Source organism: Heterocephalus glaber, unplaced genomic scaffold (assembly GCF_053883595.1).
Source record: "Heterocephalus glaber isolate CG9 unplaced genomic scaffold, H.glaber_assembly_v1.0 deba00001610, whole genome shotgun sequence".
In the NCBI taxonomy this organism is placed as follows: Eukaryota; Metazoa; Chordata; class Mammalia; order Rodentia; family Bathyergidae; genus Heterocephalus; species Heterocephalus glaber.
Genome location: NW_028258381.1, coordinates 32,867,200 through 32,873,431, shown reverse-complemented (window position 1 = coordinate 32,873,431; position 6,232 = coordinate 32,867,200). Strand labels below are relative to the sequence as shown.

The 6,232-nt window shown below is 44.2% G+C and overlaps 1 long non-coding RNA gene across 1 annotated transcript; it reads left to right on the top strand.

Moving 5' to 3' along the window:
- Window positions 1-314: 314 nt before the first annotated feature.
- Window positions 315-4,867, top strand: LOC147822682 (uncharacterized). The gene is made up of 3 exons (XR_015445491.1): window positions 315-771; window positions 1,184-1,278; window positions 1,371-4,867. It is a non-coding gene; the product is annotated as an uncharacterized LOC147822682 (long non-coding RNA).
- Window positions 4,868-6,232: the final 1,365 nt, after the last annotated feature.

The window sequence follows — 6,232 nt, the reverse complement described above, 5'->3', positions numbered from 1 at the left end:
TGCCTTCCCCGCTGGGCCCCCCTTCCAGCAGGTCACTGGGTCTGCGTTGTCACCTTGAGCTTCAGAAGGTGGGCGGGGGCGGGTCTGCCAGGCAGGGTAGCTGCGAGCCCTGACCCGCCCCGCCAGGCGCCGCGTGGATAAGCCCGCAGACAGCCGCCAGACCCTGCTGATAGCAGGCACATAATTGGCATATGTTTAAAAAAAAATTAAAAACCTCTTGGATGCAAGTCTTTCCTAACAGCGTCTGGCGGGAGTGCCGGGGAGGAATTTAATCAGCAGGAGTTGTTTAATCGGGGCTTTGCTCAGGGCTCAGGATGAACTCTAAAACGCGCTACCCCTGTCTGGGGAGGACATTCAATTTGTTAATTCTGCAGCTGGTGAGAGAGGTCAGATAGGAAAGTGACGATTGTTTTCTGACGGTCCAACCCCTGCCCACATCTTTCTAATTAATCCTTTTAGGACCCGTGGGGAGAAGAGGGGAGGAAGAGCAGGAGAGAAATGGATAGAAAATGGGTGTCCCCTCCTCCTCAAATGGAAAGATGTGGGGGTGGAGGAGGACAGAAAAGAAAGGCTAGGCCACCCCTGCTCTCTTCCCACACAAAGGAGAACAGCCACTGGGGGAGATGGCGCCCATGAGGGCCCCGCTGTTCCCCCATGGCCAGGTCTTTTTAAAGAGGGAGGAAGGCCGAGGTCTCCACGGCTGGCCTTGGGTGGCCATCAGGAGCTGTGCAGATGGGAAACCTTCTCCATGGACAGGACCAGCGGGGCAGGGTAGGTGTGACCTGCGATCACTGATGTTTGAAGAATGTCCCTGGGAGCCAGGGGCCTGGATTAGTGTCTGGCCCCCTGCAGGCCCCCTGGCTCCTGCCTGCCTGGGTGCTGTCACTTGTGTGCAGCTGTCCTCTGTCCGCCGGCCCTTCTACCTCATTTCCCATTATGCTCTACCTCGCTGTCTGCCACAGTGGCAGAGCACCATGGTCCTCAGCCATGGACTCCCCTGCACCCCCTGGTTGGGTCAGTGGGAGCCCCAGTGCCTGGGAAGAAGGAGCAGCAGTTGTAGTGGGCCTACCTCTCTGTAGCCATTCCTCTCGCTGCTCACTCAGCTTCCTAAACTGCCCTCCTGCATATGCTCCACCCACTTGCCACTCAGTAACTAGTGTCTCTGTGCACAACCACTTCTCAGGGTGTCCTGACTGGGGATGCTCCTTCCTGTTGCAACATCCGTACCCATGCCCAGTGGAGAAGGCGAGCCGGAGTTTGCAGCTGGCCCGCTTCACGGTAAGAACACCAGGAAGCTACATAACTTGTGAAATAACCCCAACCAGATGCCCAGTAGTTGTTTAGTTGATACCTACTTCTTTGCTTATAAGATCCTCGAGGTGGGAGAGCCAGAGAAGTGAGTGCAGTATGAAATGAAGGCAAGCAATGAACAATTGGATCACTATCAAGCTGAAGATATTGGACACTTTTCCTGCCATAGTGACTCCAGCCAGGGGGCCCTCCTCTGTCCTGGTTGGAGGGGAGCCCCACCCCGTGTCTGTGGCAGGCCTTGGGCATGGAGCTTGTGTGCCCATCTACATACTGTGGCCCCTCAGCTTTCACCACAGTCTCCCATGGGCTGATGTCTTCATCCTGAAAACATGGCTGGGTGCCCTTCTGGGTGCCAGGACTGTATGCAACCCTGGAGACCTAAAGATGACTGCGACACAGCCCCAGATTTCAGGTGCCACCGTCACCTGAGGAGATGGGCCCTGAAGATGGAACTCTGGTCCAATAATGTCAAGTACAAAGTCGGGCGGGATTCATTCCACAACTGTATGTGCATGTGTGTCAGGGGAGGAGGGTCTGGGAAAGCAGAGTCTGCATTGTGCCACCCCTGCCACCCCAGAGAAGCAAAGACCTGGCCTCCAGGGCCCAAGCAGGGAAGTCTGGAGGGCCTTCAAAGATGGGCATCCCAAAAAATAGGGATGAGGTTCTGGAAATCTGCTGACAGCCCACAGTGGCTGGTACATGAGGTTTTAGATACTGACAACAGGATGATTCCACCAGAAATAAGGGCCACTTGGAAAAAGAAAGAGATCTATCTGAAAACCTCCCTGAGAATTCTAGCATTGATTCTGGAAGCAAAAGAGAAGCAACAAGAGTTCTTCATTCTAAGTGTTTCAGGTAGAAAATGTTTTTAGTAGTCACCTCTGCCCCAACAGTGGTGACTTCCCTTTCCCCACCTTCCACTGAGGTGGGGTCCTGCTTTCAGGAACTTAAATGAACAGAGACAAATCCAGGGGTTGTCTTGGCCTTCTCCTGGGACTCAGGCCCCTCTCCAGGGGCTGCACGGGAGGGATCTCACCATCTTTGGAACTTGCTGGCCTCTGGTCTCTCCCCAGGTTCAGAAGAGGCTACTCCTATCTTTCTTTGACCCTTTAGTTCCTTCTCCTCCTGGATACACAGCCCAATCTGTCATAAGATTTTACAAAATACAAGAGAAATCATAGTCACCCAGCCATTTTTATTTACAGACTGTCCTGCAGAAATCTCCAGGACAAGGAAATTGTAAGGGTCTGATGACTTGGTTGGAAAGTGGAGAGGGAAGGAAAAGAAAATACAAATAAGTGTGTCCATGAAGTATCCTGCCTGGCACCTGCTGAAGGCCCTGACATTATACAAAATAGGGCAACCAACATGCTGAGAATGTCTGTTGAATTAATTGTCTGTGCTTTTGGCAAAAACATCCAAATAACTGAAATGGTAATAGGAATTTTTAACTTAAAATTAAGAAGGAATTAATAATATTTGGACCTAAAATAGCATCCACTAGGCAATGTACTTCTTCAGGACACAAACTAACTGCTTGTTGTAATGGTCTTAGACTTTTTTTTTTTTTTTGAGAGTTTGCATTTCATCTGTGCTATGAAATTGGAAATTTTTAGAAATTCCCCGAGCCTTAGTTTCCTTGCCAATAAAATGGGATTATCTTTTAGCTTTGTGAAGATGACAGTCCATAAAAGGGCTAGGCAGAAGACAGGCACTGAATTAATGCTATCTAGAGAAATGGATGGACAGCAGGACAGACGGACAGGTACACAGGCCCTTTGACTTACTCTGCCACAAGTGTCAAATGCCTCAAATGGTTGTTTAAATGCACATTTTTCTTGACATCACTGTGGGAGTTTGCACTTTGAAATAACATCTAAGCCTTTCATGAACTCTCAGTCAAGTGTAACTTCTACACTAAGGTCTCAGCTGAGGTCCCCGCCCTGCATGTATAAAGTCTGAGGGTCGGGAGAGAAGGCCAGGGTCAACTGGCTCACTATCAGGCGTTAAGGACAGCACATTCTTCCCTTCATTAGCACCCACTTGTGCCTGCCAGGACAAGGCCAATCAGCTGCCATCTGCCCCTGGACTCCAGCAGGAGAGGTGGCCCCAGAGACAGACCGCTGGGCTCCCACAGAGAAAGTGTGAGCTTGCGACTTCCAGGAAGGGCCAGCTCTCCTGGCCTCAGGCCTTTCCCAAAGAGGCAAAGACCTGGCCCCAGGGCCCAGGCAGGGAAGTCTGGTGGAGCAGTGGGGCCACTGCTAGTCATAAGAAAATTGCTCTTCAGGACAGCTGGAGGCCTCTGAAGTGGTAGGAAAGCAAACCTCCCCAGTGCGGTGGTCAGCAAGGGAGGTAACTACACTGAGCAAGGAGTAGCAACCTGTGAGTCCATAGTGGGAAGGTGAGAGAGAGAGAGGGTTCCACCAACTACAGCCTCGACACAGCGTGTTACAGGACACTGGTTCACCAGTTTCCAAAAAAGGCTTGATATCTAAATATTTGCATGAAAATATGTATGATACATGAGATCTCCCATTTAAATGTTCACGTGTTGGTGATGACCTCCATATTTTTGAAGCATTGTGTAGGTCAAACAAAACATGTCTAAAGGGTTACTAGCAGCTCTCAGACTGCCAGTGTCTCAGTCAAACACCAACCAATTCCAGGCCTCAAGACATGGGTGATGTCAAGAGTCAAAGCTACAATTAGTGGCAAAAATCACAGAGGAAGATGCCATGTTCCCAACAGAAAGAGCGCCAGGATCTGGAGGCAAGTGCAGAATTAACAATGTATACAGATTGGTAGGTGACAGAGGGAGTTTTAGTTAGGAGCAGTTTAATGCTGACAGATCTTGTCTTGTGGGCATGAAGCTATGTTCCAAGAATTCCTTTCAGTCACTCTGCAGACTGAGTCAAATCCACGCACTTCCCTGTATCAAAGAGGACAATGGATTACCATTTTGTAGATGGTAATAATGAGGTTATAGAATGGTGATCATTTTCAAGTATTTAGATTTTACCATACTTTAATTTCCTGGGCTACAAATCCGGAAGTAAAATTATTCTAATATTTGATTTAGGCTGTGAAGCAACTTCCACAAAAGATTGTACCAGGTGTCAGGTAGTGTTTGCAAAATGCTTCATCTGCTCTAACACATTTCAACCTTCATGTAATTAGTTTAGGGTCATGTTACTCTGGTTAGTGGCCTGTGAGCAGAAATGCCACACATCTAGGATACATATGAGAAGTAAGTTTCCCATGCCTCCTTTCTACCTACCAAGGCCATGCTGAGAGCCATCCATTGAGATAGTAGCATGGACCCCTGAGTCACTAAATAGAGGAGACCAACTGTAAACAGCCACTGGGTTTGCATGAGCAAGACATAACCTTTTGTGTTGAGCCACTGAAATTTTCAAGTTACTTATTATAGCAGCATAGCCTAACTTAGCCTGATTAATGTATACCATTCTACATTGCTATCAGCAATAAACATAAATGTCATTTATATTTGTACCTCTAGCATTTGTCACTACCATTAAAATATATATTTAACATATTAAGGGATGATCTATTATTTCTCAATTTTGTTTAATATTATTAAGTCACTTATAAGGTTATTTTTCATGTCTAGTAATTAGCTATAATTCTTATTTTATAAGTTATCAAATGCTATTTGATAAATGATTCTATTGAGTTTTAATATTTTCTTCTTAAAACTTTTAAATGAGTTGTATGTTAAAAATATTAAGTCTTTGTCATATATTTGAGTAAAAATATTTCTAGTACATTTGTTGTCTATTTATTTTGTTCATTTTAATGGCAGTTGAAATTGCGGGCATAAAATCAGTTATGCTTCTCACCTGTAAACTTCTCAGATTATTTTTAAAGTTAAAAATTTATCCTCGGGCCGGGGATTTAGCTCAGTGGTTCCAATGCCTGCCTCACAAGCGCAAGGTCTACAGTTCAATCCCCGGTACCAAAAAAAAGAAATTTATCCTCAACAAAAGTTGAAATATTTAAATTTTCTTAACTTGTCCTAAATTTTGATTTGGATTTATTTTGGTTTATAGTAAAAATGATGGTCTAAAATAGTAGTTTATTACAAAATACTAATCAATTATCCTACACATTTATATACAAGGTGATCTTTCTTCCAGATTAACTTATAACATCTGTTTTATGAAGTATTTAATTAAAAATAAAATATTATTTCTGTGGTATCTATTCTACTGACAGAGCTACAGTATCATTGAGGCAGTGCCTCCAAGTTTAAGTTTTGTAACTTTTCAGTATGACAATGCCACGAAAAGCTAAGAAGTCTCTCTCCTCATTTCCATACTCTCCTTCTTTAGTATCATCCTTTATTTCCCTGGTTTACCTTTTATGTCAGGTGGAATTTTGAATTGTTTTATCATGTTTCCTACAAAACAGCCCACACATATTTCACTGGAACTGGATCTTGCTGGTATATTAATGGGAAAGGGTAAAATGTTGATGGTATTTGATCTTTCATTTAAGATTATGGTATTATTATATGTCTTGCCATTTTTATATGCAATCTCCATGGTGACAACAAAGAAAATTGCTATAGAATATACACAAAAAATGAGAAGAGGATCAAAATGTATTATTGCAAAAAATGAACTAATCATAAAGGAAGACAATAACAGGGAAAGGAAAAACAAAAAGTTATGACACATAGAAAATAAATAAATGCAAAAATAAGTCCTTCCTTATCAGCAACTGCTTTAAATGCAAAATATTGGCAGGATGGAAAAAATAATAATAATCCACTTGAATGTTATCCACAAGATATTGACTTTAAATCTAATGGAACACTTTAGTTGAAAGTGAAAAAATAGATAAAGCTATGCAAACACAGACTATGGCAATAATTTAAAATTTTGAAATCCAAAATGCT